Source organism: Carassius carassius, chromosome 30 (genome assembly GCF_963082965.1).
Source record: "Carassius carassius chromosome 30, fCarCar2.1, whole genome shotgun sequence".
In the NCBI taxonomy this organism is placed as follows: Eukaryota; Metazoa; Chordata; class Actinopteri; order Cypriniformes; family Cyprinidae; genus Carassius; species Carassius carassius.
The window spans coordinates 24,263,261-24,285,438 of record NC_081784.1 but is presented as its reverse complement, the minus strand read 5'-3'; the positions used below and the strand labels follow the sequence as shown (position 1 = coordinate 24,285,438).

Genomic DNA, 22,178 nt, shown 5'->3' with positions numbered 1-22,178 from the left:
CCAAGCCACGCACCTGATCTTGATTTATACTGGCCTCAGATTAGAAGGGTGTGGCTCTTAATGAACTACCTGAGAAAACAAGCCCTGCGGATTCAAAGCAGAACAAGCCTAATTGAAAAATAATCAAAAAAGTTTGTGGTAGGCCTACTACAAGCAGATCTTAAAGAGAACTTGCTTAATTTAATATTTAGGCTATTTGTATCTGTGTTTTGCAAGATTAAAATATGATTACGAACTCTCACAAACAGGTTAACTTGAGTGAGTCTGAAATAACATGAATTAATCAAAGACCACAATTCATTAAAGCTTCCGATCATCCCAGTAAGGGTCACTGAATGTAGTAATAATGTGTGTGTGTGTAGGCCTACTCCATATTTGGAGGACAAATTTGTAGTGTTCTCAAAAGTAAGCAAAACCTGACAAAATCTCCGAAAACCTCCATTTGGGGACGTCCTCATTTGTAAAACTGGTTTAAAAATAAATTAAAAATTGTAATTGTAAAAATGCAGAAAGTTTTCTGTGAGGGGTAGAGGTGGGTTTGGGTTAAAAAGTGTATAACTATCTGTCTATAAAAACCCGTTTTGAACGGGTTATTGGCTGCATGTAAACGTAGTCATTGACTATTAGCAATAACCCGGTCGCGCACGGCCATGTAAACACCGGCAAAAACCCGGATATGCTCATATCCCGGTTTTTAAAAACCATAGTGTCAAGTGCTGCTGGTGGATCAGTACCAGCGCCAAAGCGCAAACAAAGACTATCGCTATCTGCCCCAAACTATTCATTATCCGCCTGCTGCTGCTGCTGTTGTTGTTGTTGTTGTCTTTGGATACAGGAAGAAGAATCGGAAATGACGCATATTGCGTCTTGTTGTCCGTACGTCCAGACGCTAACCATGCGTCGCCGTTTACATCGGGATTGGCGACTGATTACACCTTCCATGCATACAGGAGTAACTTTCTCTGCTCACACATGTAAACGGGTTATCCCGAATGTTTCAGAAACCCGAATAGTAACCTTAACCCGACCATAACCCGAATTTTAACAGCATGTAAACGTAGTCAATGATGCACCCACTGAGAAACCTGATGAAAGTGCTCTAGTTATTGGTGATTCTATTGTACGGAACGTGAATATAGAGTAGGGCTGCTCCGATCACGATCGGCCGATCGTTCTGCGCATCTCGTCAGTAAAGCCGGTTCTCTAATCAGCGGTCAATTCCATCAGGTGCGTGATTTCACATAGAGCAGCTGTTACTACACATAGCCGTTGTTAATTGAGAAGATGCGCAAATCCACGTTCATTTTTAGCGTTTATTTGCGCATCTTCTCAGTTGTCGATTTGTCCTACCTCATCAGATTTTCCTACCGTAGCGCAAAATTTTAGCTATATCTATCGATATATCCTACCTCATCGAAAAATCCTACTGCGTACTACTGCTTCGCTCCTGTGACTATACGTAAAGTAACTTTATCGAAGATTCTTATTAGGCAATGGTATAGGCTATTTACAGTGCCAAGAACGTCATTAGTTCTCTTTCATCATCTCGTTTTCGAGATCCACCTATGGGAAGGGCATCTGTACCTGACCTCTGTAGAAGCATCCAATTGTAGCAAGTCTGGCTAGACAGACAGAAGCGCGCAGCCAATGCCAGGTAAGGCCCCACCCCCCTTAACTAGGGGTATAATAATGGCTGCAGCGCTGCTATTCTCCAGTTGACATTCGCTTCTCGCGATCTCTGCATTGACACAGTTCGGTTGGATTACACTGCTCACCTTCGTGTCTTCAGGAGGACATATCGATTGATCAGCCTCCACCAGACGTGACTGTCGTCTTCTCAGCCTTCTGCTGTGTTCTGCATTCAGGGCCGCCTGCGCTCTCGTCATTTCACCCGCTCCCACGGCTGCCCGCCACAGATTTTTTCTGATTTCTTCTCCGGTATGTCGCTTTCTAAACCTACCGCTTCTCCGGGGAATAGCCTATCACGGCCTGCCCGGCCGCGTGTGGAGCACTCATCACTGCTAAGGACCTTCACCCGTTCTGCGTGGTTTGCTTAGGCCTTAAACACGCTCAAGAACCTTGGAGAACACAGTTCTCCCAGTGCGCCGAGCTCGGCTTTTTTGACTCAGATAGGGGACACAGTGACGACGACGTGCTACCGGGGGACTCCCGGGGCTCCTCCTCACTTGTTTCGGCCGACCAGCCCAATCCTGCATTCCCCGAAGAGGACATCTTCGCGGGGAACCTCATGCTCGCCGACGAACCGGCCGGTTCCGGCGATGAGGATGATGCGGCCCTTCTCGGGGTCTCAGAGGACGAGGAGGCCATCCCGCCCCCTGGCGTTCCCCAGGCTAGCGGGCATGCAGCTCTGCCTCAACATTGAGTGGCCGGCTCCACAGAGCGCCACCAACCAGGAGAGGGATATTTACGACGGAAAAGTGTTGGGACCTCCCCCTGGTCCGAGGAAACAACTCTTCCCCGTCCTTCCAGCGTGCGCTAAGCATATGAGGCACAATTGGAGCGACCCGCTCGACTTCAAACACGGCCTTACGGGCCTTGAAGTAAAAGATATGGCAGCTCATGGTATGGGTGACCCCCCCCCCCCCCCCGCTATTGAGCCTTCCATCGTCAGGCACCTTAACCCCGCTCAGGGCGGGCTGCTCGCTTCCCCTAAGCCGGTCTTGCCCAACAAGATGGACCGTTTTTCTGCCTCAGTTCACCAGGCCGCATACAAGTCCTCGGCCTTGGCTGTCAGGGCCCTGAACGTCTCGTCTTTCCTCTCCGCTTACCAGGAGGAGATTTTGGACGAATTAGGGCAACAGCTAGAAAAGGGAACTCCTTCTCTACCCTTGTGGAAGGAGATCCTCACGGTGAATGACCTCGTACTTCGTAACGCTCGGCAGGCCGTCCAAGCCTGCGGGCGCTCTATGGCGTTTTCTGTGGTGGGAGAGCACGCGCTCTGGCTTAACCTGTCAGGCCTTCCTGACAGTGAGAAGCGGCGCATCGCGGGCGCGTCGGTGGAGCCTGGCCGGGCTCTCTTCGGCCCCACCGTCGCATTGATGCCACAACGGTGTGACGACAAAAAGAAGGAGGACAAGGCCTTCAAGTTATGTGTTCCTAGGAAGGAGGACCCACGCCTGGCGCCCCCTGCATGTTTGCCACTCCTGCCATGGGAAGACACTTCCACCAGGGCAAGGAAAGGCCCCGCAACAAACCCCCTCCACGGCAGAATAACCCACAGCCTGCTAAGCATTGGGGAAAATCAACTCCCGCCGCGGCCGCGGCTGGAGGACCATCTAACCCTATTCCCATCGACTCGAAACGTAAGTGGCCTGCCTGATGTTCGATTGATGGACGCATTGAGTCCGCCTTCACGGGCCACGAGCCCTTCGGACTCTCTCCCTGTCCCAGGACCCCCGTTCAAAAGACGCAGGGTCTCCCGCAGATGGATCGGTTCCTCTCCGTTCGAGGCTGCCCAGCCCATGTGTTTAATGAACGTTGTGTGTTCCCCCCTCACTTTCAGGGGGTCTGTTGTGACGAAAAGTGCGAAAGCAGTGTCACCACACTGCATACACTCTGTTCCCCTCACCCAACCAATAAAGGCTTCGGCCCCAGTGTTTCCCCAACACAAAACACACAGAAAAACAAAAAACACAGTAAAACAAACGAATCAAATGAATTCGTTACGGAGAGAGGATCTCTCTCCGCAGAGAGAGGAAATCTGTCTGAACCCCTGCATGTTGCCCCTGGTGTGTCCACTAGATGGCGCCATTGCATCACAAATAAACCAGCTGGGCTTACACAGCTCCGCTGCGGCTCTGGTGGGAACACTCGCGAGTCACGAATGGGCTTGGCAAACTGTTTCGGCTCCCGAGTGGGTGATGCGTACTATAATGCAGGGATACAGACTGCAGTTTGCAATGAAATCCCCGCATTTCAACAGCGTTCTCTCTTCACACACGGAAGAGAATGCCTCACACATTCTGAAAGAGGAAATATCCTCCCTCCTTAACAAGGGAGCAATTCAGGTGGTGCCCTCCAGTCTGATGAATCAGGGATTTTATTCTCATTATTTCCTGGTCCCAAAAAAGGACGGCGCTCTCCGCCCTATTTTGGACCTTCGTGTGTGAACAAACATTTTAGGAAATACAATTTCAGAATGCTGACTCATGGCTCGCTCGCCCGTGCCATAAAACAGAACGACTGGTTCACATCGGTTGACCTGAAAGATGCTTTCTTCCATATAAGCATTTATCCGCCACACAGGAAGGTTCTTCATTTCGCCTACCAAGTCACATGTTACGAATTCACAGTTCTGCCGTTTGGGCTCAGTCTAAGCCCCCGGTGTTTCTGTCTGTGTGCAGAGGCGGGTTTAGCACCCATGAGAATGTCAGGTCTGAAGATTCTGACAAACATAGACGATTGGCTCATCATAGCTGAATCGAAAGAGAAAGTGTTGCAGGACACCTGCCGTGTGCTTAGGCACATCACATCTCTCGGGTTCAGAGTGAATGTGAGCAAGAGCAATTTTACACCCAGTCAGAATGTCATTTTCCTGGGTTTGGAGTTGAACTCAGTCTCCATGCGAGCGCGTCTCTCTCAAGAGCGCGTTCTCTCTCTAATGAACTGTCTGTCGCAGTTCAGAGAGGGGGCGAAAGTACAATATCGCACATGCCTCAGGCTGCAGGGTCTTATGGCTTTATCTATCCAGGTTGTACCGCTGGGACTCCTGAGAATGAGAGCGTTCATGAAATGGGTTTTGTTACTACATTTCAGCCCGACGCGCGATCTTTGCCGCTCTGTAATAGTGATGCGCGCCTGCTCGGCAGCCTTGCGCCACTGGAAGAGCGCAGACTTTTAAGCACAGGGAACCCCTCTGGGGACGGTTATGATGCGGAAAGTTGTGACGACAGATGCGCCCTTAACAGGCTGGGGCGCCACCCAGGAGGGTAGAACGGTGAAAGGTCTGTGGCCGAGCAGATTACGTTCAGTGCACATAAATTATTTAGAGCTTATGGCCATATGGAAAGCTCTGAAACATTTTCTCCCTCGCCTTCAGGGACATCATGTGCTCGGACCGCTGCAACAATACCACAGCAGTGGCTTATATCAACCGTCAGGGCAGCGTGCGCTCATCGAAACTTCACGCTCTAGCCTACAAGCTTTTAGTGTGGGGCAGACAGGTTTTCCTGTCATTACGCGCGACTCATGTTCTGGGCCTTCTAAACAGAGGTGCGGATCTTCTATCAAGGGGAAACCTAATCTACGGAGATTGGCGCCTTCACCCGCAGATAGTGGATATGTTATGGTTGAGATTCGGACAGGCAACCGTAGATCTATTCACCTCGCGCGAAAACTACCATTGTCCTATGTTGTTCTCGCTAAAGGACGTGGACGCACCCCTCGGGGTAGATGCACTGGCCCACCCGTGGCCCAGAGTGCTGCTGTATGCCTTTCCTCCCCTGTGCCTGATAATTCCTACACTGGCAAGGGTGAGAGAGCAGGGCCTGTCTCTCATTCTGATAGCACCCAGGTGGCCCAAAGCACCATGGCTGGCAGAGATAATCCCTCTGTTATATGCCGAGCCGTGGCGCCCCCCCCCCCCCCCCCCCCCCGCGCACAGACCTATTGTCCCAAGCGAACGGGGAGATTTATCACCCGCACCCGGACAGGGTGGCTCTTTGGGCTTGGCCCGTGAGAGGACGAACCTAAGCGCACTGGGGCTTTCGCCGCGTGTGATTGCTAATATACAGAATGCCAGGGCCGTTTCTACGCGATTCTTGTATGGCAGTAAGTGGCAAGTGTTCAAAGGGTGGTGTGATGGGCGTGGTCTCACATCTTATCAGTGCTCAGTTCCTGATATTTTGTGTTTCCTCCAAGACCTCTTGGAAAAAGGCAGGTCTTTTTCCACAATTAAGGTCTACTTGGCTGCGATTTCGGCCTGTCATGTGGGCTTTGAGGGCTCAACAGTTGGGCAGCATCCTCTAATCCGCAGATTTATGAAGGGTGCCCGTCGCCGCTTGCCAGTCATCAGGAGAACTGTTCCTGAGTGGGACCTCTCCATGGTGTTGGAGGCTCTGTCTCAATATCCTTTTGAACCTCTTGGAAGTATTTCCCTAAAGCTGCTGTCCTTCAAGACAGCTTTGCTCTTGGCCTTGGCATCAGCCAAACGTGTCAGTGAGCTACATGCACTTTCGGTTCATCCCTCGTGCACTAAATTCTCTCTTAGTGGAGATGTGGTTTCTCTTAAGCCTAATCCGGCCTTCATGCTGAAGTGCTTCCCTGCGTTCACTTCGGAGGTGTTGGAGCTGTCCGCTTTTCACCCTCCACCTTTTTCCTCCCCGGAGGATGAGAGGCTAAATGCTCTGTGTCCCGTCCGTGCTTTACGGACATATATGAACAGGACCAGTGCTGTCCGGAAGAGCGACCAGCTCTTTATTTCATGGGAACCCCCTCATGGAGGGAATCCTATTTCTAAGCAACGCCTCTCACATTGGCTTGTGAATGCTATAGCTTTGGCTTATGAATCAAAGGGAATGCAGCCACCAGGGGACATCAGAGCTCATTCCATGAGGGGCATTGCCACCTCTTGGGCTTTGTTTAGGGGAGTGTCGGTAAAGGACATCTGCTCCGCTGCCAGTTGGGCTTCTCCTCATACCTTTGTGCGTTATTAACGGCTGGATGTCACCAGTATCTCGATAGCACATTCGGTTTTAGGGGTGGGGTCTTCTTAGCCCTTCCCTGCAACCCCGCTGGAAGAGGTGAAGAAGGAGTGAATGGGCCGGCTGGCCGTGCACATCCCTGTCACTAAGCATGTTTTTACATTCCTTTTCTGGGTGTATGTATATGCACATTGGTTATCATGTGTGTGATGCTAACATTTATTCATGTGCTGCATATGCACAGCAGTCAGATTGTCCTACCACTATAAAATAAACATGTAGGATGATTTTACAGTGCAAAATACCTTATTAAAATAAACAGGATGATTTTACAGTGCAAAATACCTCATCAGATTGGCCTACCACTATAAAATAAACATGTAGGATGATTTTACAGTGCAAAATACCTTATTAAAATAAACAGGATGATTTTACAGTGCAAAATACCTCATCAGATTGTCCTACCACTATAAAATAAACATGTAGGATGATTTTACAGCATAAAATACCTTATTAAAATAAACAAGATGATTTTACAGTGCAAAATACCTCATCAGATTGTCCTACCACTATAAAATAAACATGCAGGATGATTTTACAGCGCAAAATACCTTATCAGATTGTCCTACCACTATAAAATAAACATGTAGGATGATTTTACAGCGCAAAATACCTTATTAAAATAAACAGGATGATTTTACAGCGCAAAATACCTCATCAGATTGTCCTACCACTATAAAATAAACATGTAGGATGATTTTACAGTGCAAAATACCTTATTAAAATAAACAGGATGATTTTACAATGCAAAATACCTCATCAGATTGGCCTACCACTATAAAATAAACATGTAGGATGATTTTACAGTGCAAAATACCTTATTAAAATAAACAGGATGATTTTACAGTGCAAAATACCTCATCAGATTGTCCTACCACTATAAAATAAACATGTAGGATGATTTTACAGCATAAAATACCTTATTAAAATAAACAAGATGATTTTACAGTGCAAAATACCTCATCAGATTGTCCTACCACTATAAAATAAACATGCAGGATGATTTTACAGCATAAAATACCTTATTAAAATAAACAAGATGATTTTACAGTGCAAAATACCTCATCAGATTGTCCTACCACTATAAAATAAACATGCAGGATGATTTTACAGCGCAAAATACCTTATTAAAATAAACAGGATGATTTTACAGCGCAAAATACCTCATCAGATTGTCCTACCACTATAAAATAAACATGTAGGATGATTTTACAGCGCAAAATACCTTATTAAAATAAACAGGATGATTTTACAGCGCAAAATACCTCATCAGATTGTCCTACCACTATAAAATAAACATGTAGGATGATTTTACATCGCAAAATACCTCATCAGATTGTCCTACCACTATAAAATAAACATGTAGGATGATTTTACAGCGAAACAATCCTTATTAAAATAAACCTAACCCAAATTATTACAAATTTTTTTTCAATGGACTTACTTCATTTACAAATTCTCTTCCCTGATCTGAGAGAATTCTCTGGGGACAGTCATGTCTATAAATAAGGGAACAGAAATGTCTTACAACTTCAGCTGCTGTCTTTGCTTTTAAAGGAAAGGCCTCAACCCACTCTGAGAAGTAGTCTCTAGCTGTTAGGATATATTGAAAGCCTTCTGCAGTTTTGGGTAATGGACCAGTTAAATCAATTCCAACAAGCTCCCAAACCACAGAAACCTATAAAATGCAAAGTAAGTTTAGTGTGTCTGTGTATGTATTTATATATATGTGTGTGTGTTTATATATATATCAAAATGTTACTAGGTCAAAGACATTTAACTGTCCGCATCAAAATAAATTTACAAAAGTGGTCTTATATACATAGAAAGCACATTAAAATGAAAGTACAGTTTCAACTTTAAAAAATTTACATATGTTGGGAAATTAAAATGTCAAAATGTGGGTGAAATAATGTTCCATTGTAGAACAACATATGCTCTTATCCAGACGTCGTCTCTTTCAGGAAAGACCTTGCATTTTCCAACATGACAATGCCAGACCACATACTGCATCAATTACAACATCATGGCTGCGTAGAAGAAGGATCCGGGTACTGAAATGGCCAGCCTGCAGTCCAGATCTTTCACCCATAGAAAACATTTGGCGCATCATAAAGAGGAAGATGTGACAAAGAAGACCTAAGACAGCTGAGCAACTAGAAGCCTGTATTAGACAAGAATGGGACAACATTCCTATTCCTTAACTTGAGCAACTTGTCTCCTCATTCCCCAGATGTTTGCAGACTGTTATAAAAAGAAGAGGGGATGCCACACAGTGGTAAACATGGCCTTGTCCCAACTTTTTTGAGATGTGTTGATGCCATGGAATTTAAAATATTTTTTTTTCTTCCTTAAAATGATACATTTTCTCAGTTTAAACATTTGATATGTCATCTATGTTGTATTCTGAATAAATTATTGAAATTTGAAACTTCCACATCATTGCATTCTGTTTTTATTCACAATTTGTACAGTGTCCCAACTTTTTTTGGAATCGGGTTTCTAACAACCCTTTAGGTTAAATTTGAGTGCAAATCTACGAAGGTTCTTTTGGATCTATCATACCCTGATGGGTACGATCCCACTGACAGGAGATTACACAGTGATTCACTTATCTTCCACACCTGTATAAAAAAAAAAAAGTACAAACAGAGAAAAGAGTAGCCTGAAAAAAGAATGTTTAGTAGAAGTCAGTTTAATGTTTTTTGTGAAATGAAGAAAAAAAAATTAATTTCTAACGTCACTAGGATAAGCTGTTGTGTTTAACTTACTTAGATACTCAAGTATTTGTTCACAATAATTTCTACGCTTTTCAAATTGAGTCATCTGAATAAACAATTGTACATGGTACAATATTGCACAAGTTCCCAGCATTCATTGCTGCTTGAAAACATTTTGTGTTCATTATTAAAATATTAGAATTGTTTTAAATTTTACTATCTTAATTTATGCTGCTGCTGTTGTCACTGTCAGTTAGCTCTCATGTGGATCAGAGTTCATATTTTTACTGATTTAAAATTGATTGATCCTCACCATGGTTGAGAATCATGTGCTAAGGTATGTGCATCTCATTGCAAATTAGATTAATGCTTGTGCTTATAAGCATATGCTTGTCTTTATTTACAATATACAAGTACTATGTAAAAGGCTTTGAACAATTTACTTTAATTTTATCTATATAAGAAAAAAAGGATTATAGATGTTAAGCAGTGCAAAATTCTATGTGTCTTTGGTTGTTTAACACCTTTTTAAAAAATTAAGTAGATTGACTTTTATTCAGATTATTTGTTTATATATTTCGTTTGCTAGTTAAGTTAATTTAAGTTGATCGAGTTCAATAGGTTGTCTATTTATTTATTTATGTCAGGTCAACTGTTTGATTTTGAAGTGTAACTATAATGGAGAAATTATTTTTTACATCAAAAAATTTTGAAATGGTTTACTAATCAGATTATCATATAACCTAACATATAGCCTAACTTTTCAATGAAAAATGATAACAAAGATGATCCCTGGTGCTAGCTGGTTACGTAATGTGACATTAATCAGTTCTCATTACTACTAGCTGTCTTGGTATAATCAATACTAACAGAAATAGTCAAAAACTTACCTTAAATGAAGAAATCCACGCGCGAGTAGTAAAAAATGATGGGCGTGTTGTTCAGCGTGACAAAAATGACGCAATATCGATGTGCGCATGCGCTGTAAGCTTTGGTGATAACTAAGTGGATATTTCATTACTGCAATATTAATTTCTCGCTAGAAATTACATGAAAAGTGGAAAACGTTGTTCAGAAACATACATTTACACACAAACTGACCACCGACCGCAACCTTCAGACGCCATCTTTATTTTTTGGCTTAACTGTCACAGAATGGAACACACGGGATTGTGGGATATCGAAGGCAGCGAAGGATACATCTATGCTGCCTTCAAAAACCGGCCAGATGAAGGCATTTCAGGAGACAGGAAGTGAAGCTAACATTGATTTCGGATGTGCCTTGGAATGCGACCTCCGAAGGCACCATTTTTCAGCTTTCGGATGCAGCCATAGAGACACCAGCCACCATAGTCAAATGTTTACCGGGAGCCAGAGCGCCTGACATCTTGGCAAATTTAAAAGTGCTGGCTAATGCTAAACGTAAATCCAGTAATATTGTTATTCATGCCGGTGCTAATGATCAGAGATCACTAAAAATAACATTAAAGAGGTGTGTGAACTTGCAAGCACGATGTCAGACACTGTAATATGCTCTGGTCCCCTCCCTGCTTACCGTGGTGACGAGATGCATAGCAGATTGTCATCACTCAATGGCTGGATGTCTAAGTGGTGCCCACAGAATAACATAGGTTTCATAGACAATTGGACGAGCTTTTGGGGCAGACCTGACCTGTTGAAAAGAGATGGTCTTCATCCCTCCTGGGGTGGCGCCACTCTTCTCTCTAGAAATATGGCAAATAGTCTTAGTGTTTATACTTGACTAACTGGGGCCCAGGTCAGGAAGCAGACAGACTGGCTAAACCAACCGTCTGCTAGCTGCCTCACGTCACAGAGGTCAGCTAATTCTCAGCACATAGAGACTCTTTCACCTAGATATCACACTATAGAGACTGTGTCTGTTCCCCGAACTAGAAAATACAAAAAATGTCCAAATCAAGTTAAGATTGCGTGCCTTTGCTGCTAAGGAAGTAGCAGAAGTAGCGTGTTGTTCCCGTAGGTGAATGTAGCAGATGTTAGCTCAAGCTGTATGAAAAGTTATTTTTATTTAGTTTTTTTTAGTACGTATGCTGTCCAGTGATGCCGGGAAGAGTGTGTTGTGTGGTTGGCTGTTTTAACAACAGCACAAAACTACAGGCCTGGAATAAAAACGTTTGTGAAATTCACAAACCTTTGTTGCACATTGACTGCCCATGTTTACGGCCATACGGATTACACAGAGTTCCTGGTCGAGCGAAGAAGTATTTATTGTTTGAATTTCGTAATAAAATTGACAGAATCTGAGAGCTGAGATTTTTTCTTCTATCAAAAGCGTCAATTGCGTGTGTGCATTTGTATTAGTTGTTTGAAGAGTTTAAAAAAAATCTGTGGGTTAATGCAATTACAATCGGCAAGTCGGTCGGACTAAAAGGGGAAAAAATAATTAATTGGGTCAGTCGGGTTATTGGCAAACAAGAATATTTTTAAGGATGGCCTAATAGTTATTTGAAACTTGTGAACATATTAGCAACACAGCTGTTAATGACAGCGTTCGGTTTTATTGTTGTCATTAATTAATACACCTCTTAATTACATTACATATTTTTACATTATGTTGTAAATAAATTACCTTTATCAGTAAGTTTTGGCCACTGCCTGACATCATCTACCCAATGTTCCCTTTCACCAGACATTTTCTTTAACGAGCAGGATCCGCTTTCATTGAAATGTTATTAGATGGCACCAGCAAGTGTCAAACTTAACAGGCACGCAGTAATGGCGGCAGGCAAGATGGCGGCGCCCATAGAGTTCGAGGCGGATTTGTGAATAACTTGTTTGAAGTAATAATAATAATAATAATAATAATAAATTACATTTATATAGTGCTTTTCTAGGCACTCAAAGCGCTTTACATAGACAAGGGGTATCTCCTCATCCACCACTAGTGTGCAGCATCCACCTGGATGATGCTACGGCAGCCATAGTGCGCCAGAATGCCCACCACACATCAGCTTACTGGTGGAGAGGAGAAAGAGTGATGAAGCCGATCAGTAGATATGGGGATTGTTACGAGGCCATGATGGTCGGAGGCCAATGGGCAAATTTAGCCAGGATGCCGAGGTCACACCTCTACTCTTTTCGAAAGACATCCTGGGATTTTTACTGACCACAGAGAGTCAGGACCTCGGTTTAACGTCTCATCCGAAGGACGGTGCTTGTTGACAGTATAGTGTCCCCATCACTACACTGGGGCACTAGGACCCACACAGACCACAGGGTGAGCACCCCCTGCTGGCCTCACTAGCACCTCTTCCAGCAGAAACCTAGTTTTCTCAGGAGGTCTCCCATCCAGGTACTGACCAGGCTCAGCCCTGCTTAGTTTCAGTGGGAAACCGGTCTTGGGCTCCAGGGTGATATGGCTGCCGGACAAATATAGTGCTTCATATAACATTATCCAGAGAAACAAATGTTAATGATAAATCCCCTGTTATGTTTGTACTGGCTAATGTATTGTCACGGGGTGAAGAATCACTCGACAAGATGTGCGTGAAATCAAATGCCCCGGAGGGTGGATTTATTGAACAGTGTAGGGTGCCTGGTGAAACGTGCTGATCCGCTTTCTGGTGGCAGGTGCTTCCCGTGTGCTCGCCGTGCTCTTCGGTGCCGGTTAAGGTGAAAGTGGGTGTCCTGACGTGCTCCAAAGTGGGTGGGCTGTCGGTCACTCGATGCTTTCTGCGAAGAAATGAGACAGGAATTAGACCAGCGTTGCATTTGGTTCGAGACCGTCATTTGAGTGCAGCATGTGCTGTTTAAGAGCGTGTAGGCTGACGGGGAGCAGCTGTGACCGATCAGCCAGTGACGAGGACGTGCAGGTGCTTTCTGTTGGTTGCCAGGGCGACGCAGATTCCTCTGTGAGTGCTTGTCACACCCCCCCCCCCCCAAAGCATCGTTCTGGTCCTGTGAAGACATGTAGAGAGTAGGGGTGAAGTTAGGGGAGGGTGGGGAATGACCCCTGACAGACCTGCGTAAGCTGTCCAGATCCAGGAGAGGCCATCAGCATTCGCGTTGGCGGCCCCGGCAAGATGGCGAACTTCAAAGTGGAAGTCCTGGAGTGCCAGGAACCAGCGAGTCACCCTGGCGTTGGTGTCCTTGGCGCGGGCCATCCACTGTAGGGGAGCGTGATCGGTTACCAGGGTGAACTTGCGTCCCAGGAGGTAGTACCGGAGCTCCAGGACTGCCCACCTGATGGCCAGGGCTTCCCTCTCCATGGCGGCGTACTTCCTCTTGGCAGGGGACAGCTTCCTGCTGATGTAAATGATCGGATGATCCTCACCTTCTTGAATTTGGGAGAGGACCGCTCCCAGTCCTGTGTCGGAGGCATCCGTCTGCAGCAGGAAGGGGCAGCTAAAACCCGGGGCGCGGTGTACAGGCGAGGAAGTGCGTGCCGCTTTAACCTGGGTGAAGGCCTCTTCCAACGACGGGGTCCAACATATTTTCTCCGGCTGCCCCTTCCTGGTCAGGTCTGTCAGTGGGGCGGCTAAAGAGGAGAAGTTGGGGATAAAACATCGGTAATAACCAGCCAACCCCAAGAAGGTTCATACCTGGGTCTTTGTCGGGGTCTTGGGGCGGCGTGGATGGCTTCGACTTTCTTGCAGCCAGATGAGTCCTCGGCCGACTTGGAAGCCCAGGTACTTGGCCTCAGAGAGGGCTAGGTGGCATTTTCGGGGGTTGTTGGTAAGTTCAGCCCGCCGGAGCTCCGAGAGCACCCTCCGCAGACGATCCAGATGTTCTTCAGGGTACTGATGTACCGGGCCCTTCCTTGGCGGTCCAGGAGTTCGTCAACCCGAGGCATGGGGTACCCGACGAATTCGGAGACTTCGTTCAGGCGGCGGAAGTCGTTACAAAAGCGGAGGGTGCCATCCGGCTTTGGGACCATCACAATGGGGCTGGACCATGGACTCCGGGATGGTTCTATTACCCCCAACTTTAGCATTTGTTGGACCTCTTACTCAATAGCCTGCCGACGAGCCGCCGGGACTCGGTAGGGCCGTTGCCTAACGACGACTCCTGGGGGCGTCCGGATGTGGTGCTGAAGCATGTTGGTCTGCCCGGGCTGAGAGGAGAACACATCCTGGAACTGACTGACCAGGTGCTGCAGCTCCGTCTTCTGGGCAGCCGAGAGGTGGGGGTTGACATCCACAACCACGGGCTTGGTGAGGCTCAGGGCAGCTACTTGGTCCCGGGTCCCCACCCATTTCTTCAGGAGGTTGATGTGGTAGAGTTGCTCCGCCTGTCGTCGTCCCGGCTGTCTCAGGCAGTATGTGACTGGCCCAATCCTCTCTACCACCGAGTAGGGTCCTTTCCAGGAGGCCAGAAACTTGCATGCAGAGCTGGGGACCAGGACCAGGACCATGACGCGGTCTCCCGGTTGGAACTCCCGTGGTTGGGCTGCCCGGCCGTAATGACGTTGCTGTGCTTGCTGGGCCCTGGTGAGGTGTTCCCGGACTAACGGCATCACTCGGTCGATCCGTTCCCTCATTTGTCGGACGTGTTCGATGATGGTACGATGAGGGGCCGGCTGCTGCTCCCACGCTTCCCGGGCCACGTCCATGAGGCCCCGAGGTTGACGGCCGAACAGGAGCTCGAAGGGGGTGAAGCCAGTTGAGGCCTGAGGAACTTCGCGGATCCCAAAGAGCACGTAGGGGATCATGAGGTCCCAATCGCGCTTGTCCTCCGCCGCCACGCGTCTGAGCATTTGCTTGAGGGTTTGGTTAAATCTCTCTACGACCCCATCGGTCTGGGGATGATAGACGGTGGTCCTCAACTGCTTCACCCACAGCAGCCGGCAGAGGTCCGCCATTAGCCAGGACATGAAGGGGGTTCCCTGGTCAGTCAGGATCTCCGAGGGGAGGCCGACTCGGCTGGCCAGCAGAAACAGCTCCTGGGCAATGGACTTTGCGGTGGCCTTCCACAGGGGGACTGCTTCTGGGTACCGGGTGGCATGGTCGACGATGACCAGGATGTGCTCATGCCCTTGGGCAGACTTCGGCAACGGCCCCACTATGTCCATTCCAATCAGCTCGAAGGGCACCTCGATGATTGGCAGCGGAATGAGCAGGCTGGGGGGAGGAGTCCTGGGCGACGTGGCCTGACAGGTCGGGCAGGCTTGGCAGAACCGCTTTACTTCGGCCTCCAGGCCCGGCCAGTGGAAGCGGTCGCGGATGCGTTGAGTGGTGTTGGCTGCTGCGAGGTGTCCTGCCATGGGGTGGGAATGTGCCAGTTCTAGGATGGTCTCGGTCTTGGCTCGAGGCACGACTAGTAGTTTTTTCTCCTCCCCCCTCCGCTGGGCGACACAATACAGCAGGCCATTCTCTACAACAAAATGTGGGAGAGGGTGGGGCCGGGGGAGGACGTCCTCTCCATCTATGACTCGCACCTGACTCCAACAGTGCTTGAGTCGGTCATCCTGCCGCTGTTCCTTGGCGAAAGAGCCCCCTCCAGCGGCCTGTTGGTACACATCATAGAAAATATTAGTAGATTGGGAGGGGGCCTCACCTTCTCTCCCACTGTCGGAGACGAGCAGGGCCGGGCGGCGGCGGGGTCCAAGCGGCGGCCTCGGTCTTCGACGGTTCCCCATTGGGGCTGGCAGGCTGAGTAGAGGCGGTAAGCAGTTTGTCGAAGCCGGGCCAGTCCCTTCCAAGCAGTACGGCCACCGGCAGGTCCTTCACCAGGCCCACCTCCTTCCCAGACCACTTCCCAGGTGTCCATTGCGGGGACACGCGCGCCGCCTTCCGTGGTGCTGGTGACACAAACAGGGAAAGAGGGAAAAAAATTAGGAGTTGGGGCTGTGATCTTGTCGGTAATTCTTCACTGTACTGCCCGCATTCTCCACCACTGTCACGGGGTGAAGAATCACTCGACAAGAGGTTCGTGAAATCAAATGCCCCGGAGGGTGGATTTATTGAACAGTGTAGGGTGCCTGGTGAAACGTGCTGCTCCGCTTTCTGGTGGCCGGTGCTTCCCGTGTGCTCGCCGTGCTCTTCGGTGCCGGTTAAGGTGAAAGTGGGTGTCCTGACGTGCTCCAAAGTGGGTGGGCTGTCGGTCACTCGCTGCTTTCTGCGAAGAAATGACGCTGATTCCTCTGGGAGCGCTCGTCACAATATACAGGCCACGAGGGCACCATACAGACTTTATTAAAGAGTTTGGTGATTTTACATCCAAGTTAGTTCTGGCTGCAGATAAAGTTTTAATAGCCATGTTGATAATGAAAAAGATCCATTGGGATCAGCATTTATAGACATTCTGAACTCTATTGGGGTTAGACAACACATTTCAGGACCTACTCATTGTCGAAATCATACTCTAGATTTAATACTGTCACAATGAATTCATGTTGATAGTGTTGAAATTATTCAGCCAAGTGATGATATCTCAGATCATTATTTAGTTTTGTGAAAACTTCATATAGCCAAAATTGTAAATTCTACTTCTTGTTACAAGTATGGAAGAACCATCACTTCTATCACAAAAGACTGCTTTTTAAGTTATCTTCCTGATGTATCCAAATTCCCTAGCAAACCTAAAACCTCAGAACAACTTGATGATGTAACAAACTATGGACTCTCTCTTTTCTAGCATTTTAAATACAGTTGCTCCTTTATGCTTAAGGAAGGTTAAGGAAACCGGTATAACACCATGGTATAATGAGCATACTCGCACCCTAAAGAGAGCAGCCCGAAAAATGGAGCACAGCTGGAGGAAAACAAAACTAGAGGTATTTCGTATTGCTTGGCGGGAAAGTAACCTATCCTACAGAAAAGCATTAAAAACTGCTAGATCCGATTACTTTTCTTCTCTTTTAGAAGAAAAAAAACATAACCCCAGGTATTTATTCAATACAGTGGCTAAATTAACAAAAAATAAAGCCTCAAAAAGTAATGATCACAGAAGTAATGACTTTATGAACTACTTTACTTCTAAAATCGATACTATTAGAGATAAAATTGTAACCATTCAGTCGTCAGCTACAGTATCGCATCAGACAGTGCACTATAGACCCCCTGAGGAATAGTTCCACTCATTCTCTACCATAGGAGAGGAAGAATTGTATAAACTTGTTAAATCATCTAAACCAACAACATGTTTGTTAGACCCTATACCATCTAAGCTCCTAAAAGCTCCTATCGTTGACTTGATTGCAAATAAATGCACAGTATTTAACTGAACAGAGATGACATCACTGAATTCAATGATGAACTGCCTTTAACTATCATTTTGCATTATTGGCACACTGTTTTCCTAATGAATGTTGTTCAGTTGCTTTGACGCAATGTATTTCGTTTAAAGCGCTATATAAATAAAGGTGACTTGACTTGACTTGACTAAAAGAGGTGCTTCCAGAAGTCATAGATCCTCTTCTGACTATTATAAATTCCTCATTGTCATTAGGATATGTCCCCAAAACCTTCAAACTGGCTGTCATTAAGCCTCTCATCAAAAAAACACAACTTGACCCCAAAGAACTAGTTAATTATAGACCAATCTCGAATCTCCTTTTTCTGTCCAAGATACTAGAAAAGGTGGTATCCTCAAAATTATATTCCTTTTTAGAGAAAAATGGTATATGTGAGGATTTCCAGTCAGGATTTAGACCGTGTCATAGTACTGAGACTGCTCTCCTTAGAGTTACAAATGACCTGCTCTTATCATCTGATCGTGGTTGTATCTCTCTATTAGTTCTATTGGATCTTAGTGCTGCGTTTGACACAAATGACCACAACATTCTTTTGCATAGACTTGAACACTTTGTTGGCATTAATGGAAGTGCATTAGCATGGTTTAAATCGTACTTATATGACCGCCATCAGTTCGTAGCAGTGAATGAAAAGGTATCATATCGATCACAAGTGCAGTATGGAGTACCTCAAGGCTCAGTACTAGGGCTGCTACTCTTCACGCTTTATATGTTACCCTTGGGAGATATCATCAGGAAACATGGTGTTAGCTTTCACTGTCATGCTGATGATACTCAGCTCTATATTTCTTCGTGGCCCGGTGAAACACACCAATTTGAAAAACGAATGGAATGCATAGTCGATATAAAAAACTGGATGACGAGTAATTTCTTATTGCTAAATTCTGAAAAAACAGAGGTGTTAATTATAGGACCTAAAAACTCTGCATGTAATAACCTAGAACACTGTTTAAGACTTGGTGGCTGCTCTGCCAATTCTTCGTCATCAGTTAGAAACCTAGGTGTGCTATTTGATTGCAATCTTTCCTTAGAAAGCCACGTTTCTAATAATTGTAAAACTGCATTTTTCCATCTCAAAAATATATATAAATTATGGCCTATGCTCTCAATGTCAAATGCAGAAATGTTAATCCATGCATTTGTGACCTCAAGGTTAGATTATTGTAATGCTTTATTGGGTGGTTGTTCTGCACGCTTATTAAACAAACTACAGCTAGTCAAAAATGCAGCAGCAAGAGTTCTTACTAGAACCAGAAAGTATGACCATATTAGCCCGGTCCTGTCAAGAGTACACTGGCTCCCTATCAAACATCGTATAGATTTTAAAATATTGCTTATTACTTATAAAGCCCTGAATGGTTTAGCACCTCAGTATTTGAATGAGCTCCTTTTACATTATAATCCTCTACGTCCGCTACGTTCTCAAAACTCCGGCAATTTGATAATACCTAGAATATCAAAATCAACTGCGGGCAGCAGATCCTTTTCCTATTTGGCGCCTAAACTCTGGAATAACCTACCTAACATTGTTCGGGAGGCAGACACACTCTTGCAGTTTAAATCTAGATTAAAGACCCATCTCTTTAACCTGGCTTACACATAATAATAATAATAATAATAATAATAATAACAATTCATTACATTTATATAGCACTTTTCTAGGCACTCAAAGCGCTTTACATTGTCAGGGGTATCTCCTCATCCACCACCAGTGTGCAGCATCCACCTGGATGATGCGACGGCAGCCATATTGCGCCAGAACGCCCATCACACACCAGCTTACTGGTGGAGTGGAGACAGAGTGATGAAGCCAGTCAGCGGATATGGGGATTGTTAGGAGGCCATGATGGAAATTGCAAATAAATGCACAGACACTATTTAACTGAACAGAGATGACATCACTGAATTCAATGATGAACTGCCTTTAACTATCATTTTTGCATTATTGACACTGTTTTCCTAATGAATGTTGTTCAGTTGCTTTGACGCAATGTATTTTGTTTAAAGCGCTATATAAATAAAGGTGACTTTGACTTTGATGGTCAGAGGCCAATGGGATCTTCCTGGGATTTTTACTGACCACAGAGAGTCAAGACCTCGGTTTAACGTCTGATGGTGGATCAGCACATAGAAAGGACCTCTACATCCCTGAAAGACAGCGGAGACCAGGACAACTAGAGCCCCGGATAAAGATCCCCTGTAAAGACCTTGTCTCAGACGACCACCGGGGCAAGACCACAGGAAACAGATGATTCTTCTGCACAATCTGACTTTGCTGCAGCCTGGAATTGAACTACTGGTTTCGTCTGGTCAGAGGAGAACTGGCCCCCCAACTGAGCCTGGTTTCTCCCAAGGAACTGTTTTTCTCCCATTCTGTCACCGATGGAGTTTCGGTTCCTTGCCACCGTCGCCTCTGGCTTGCTTAGTTGGGGTCACTTCATCTACAGCGATATCATTGACTTGATTGCAAATAAATGCACAGACACTATTTAACTGAACAGAGATGACATCACTGAATTCAATGATGAACTGCCTTTAACTATCATTTTGGATTATTGACACACTGTTTTCCTAATGAATGTTGTTCAGTAGCTTTGACGCAATGTATTTTGTTTAAAGCGCTATATAAATAAAGGTGACTTGACTTGACACATTATTTACTGTCATTTCACTGAATTATCTATTAAGAATTATCTATTAGTGAATTATCTATATTTTTACTTTAGAGACTGCTTTATATTTTTATGCTACCTTATTTCTTTCTTTGCTTATTTATTTATTTATGAATGAAAGAACACTTCAGATAACGTTACATAAAAATCAAACACCTAGCTACTTTTTCTGCACTCTTATTTTGAATCTATTGCGTCATATCCGCTTCCCGGAGGGAGTGGGGGGAATGGAGAAGCATGCCCCAGATCCGTCGAGAGAGCCAGGAGGGCTGAGGAGTGATCCGGGATGGATAGGAAGGGAGGTGAATGCAGGAAGAGAATACGAGAACGATGTAGATGAAATGGAAGGTGATGAAGCTTCAATTATTTCTAATGGAACGAATTCAAATGATGGAGGTTGGCAGGAGGTGAGACAAAAAAAAGAAGGAGAGCCAATGGAAACAAAGGAGATGAGGGTAATGAAAGTGAAATAAAAGTGATAATTCGATTTCAAACACTGTGTACGTTGAATCCTTTAAAGATCAGTGAAGCTGTATACAAGATAGTAGGAGAGGTATATACAGTCAAAACTCTAAGAGATGGAAATTTGTTAATTGTTTGCAAAAACAGAGATCAACAACAATCTTTAATGAAGTGTAATACACTGCTGGGGAAGGCTGTGAAGCCGCAAATATGGGAAGAAAGAGGGAGAGCTATGGGTGTTATATCTGGAATACCAACTGATGTGACTGAAGAGGAGATTAAGGTAAATATAAGAGGAGTTCGTGTAAACAACGTCAAACGGCTGCCATACACTAAATATGGTGTTAAAAGACCAAGTTTGTCTGTTATGTTGGCCTTAGATGAGGATAAACTACCTGAACGGATTAGAATTGGGTGTGTTAGTTATGTAGTGAGACCATACATCCCCCCACCGACAAGATGTTTTAAATGCCAACGTTTTGGTCATATTGCTGTAGCGTGTAGGGCTAAGGCCCGTTGTGCTAAGTGTGGGGGGGATCATGAATATGCTAAATGTGCTGAAGGGATCAAAATTAAATGCTGTAATTGTGGGGGAGAACATAGTGCTGCGTATAAGGGGTGTGAAGCACACAAAAGAGCAGTTCAAGTCCAAAATGTGAGAGTGAAAGAAAAAATTACATATGCTGAAGCCATCAAAAAAGTTGACGGTAAAACAAGGAATAATTTAGGCACAAGGGAAGGTCTAGTACCTGTGATCCAAAATCCAGCCCAAAACATTGTTCATAAATGTTGTAAAGTAAATGAAAATACTCTGATTGTAGAAAAGAAGACATTTATTGCATTTATGGTGGAAGTCATTAACTGCACAGCACAAACAGACAGTAGAACAGCGAGAATTAAGATCATCTTAAAAGCAGCAGAGAAGTATCTAGGTGAAGAGGGACTAACAACTGAGTCAATTAATGAAATGCTTAGAACAGAGGTATTAGAGAGTCAGTCATCAAGTGGTGGTGGATCCTGATGGGTGTATCCATTTTGCAATGGAACGCCAGGAGTTTAATCTCTAATGGACAAGAATTAAAGTCTTTTATTGAAGAGCTAACTGTTAAACCTAACGTCATTTGTGTTCAGGAAACTTGGCTAAAACCCTCTCTTGATTTTATAATTTATGGGTACTCGGCTGTACGTAAGGATAGAAGTACTGTTACAGGGGGTGGAGTGGCTACATTCATCCAACAAGGTATTAATTTTAGGGCTATAAACAATGATGTACAGATTGAAGTGGTTATTGTTGAAATATGGGTTAATAGAACTAAAATTAAAATAGCTAATTTTTATAACCCCTGTCAAAAGTTAACAAAAGACATGC

At 45.2% G+C, this 22,178-nt stretch overlaps 1 pseudogene; it reads left to right on the top strand.

Annotated features, from left to right (window-relative positions):
* The first annotated feature begins 5,323 nt into the window (after positions 1-5,323).
* LOC132110352 (uncharacterized) lies at positions 5,324-6,734 on the top strand (annotated as a pseudogene).
* The last annotated feature ends 15,444 nt before the right edge of the window (positions 6,735-22,178 follow it).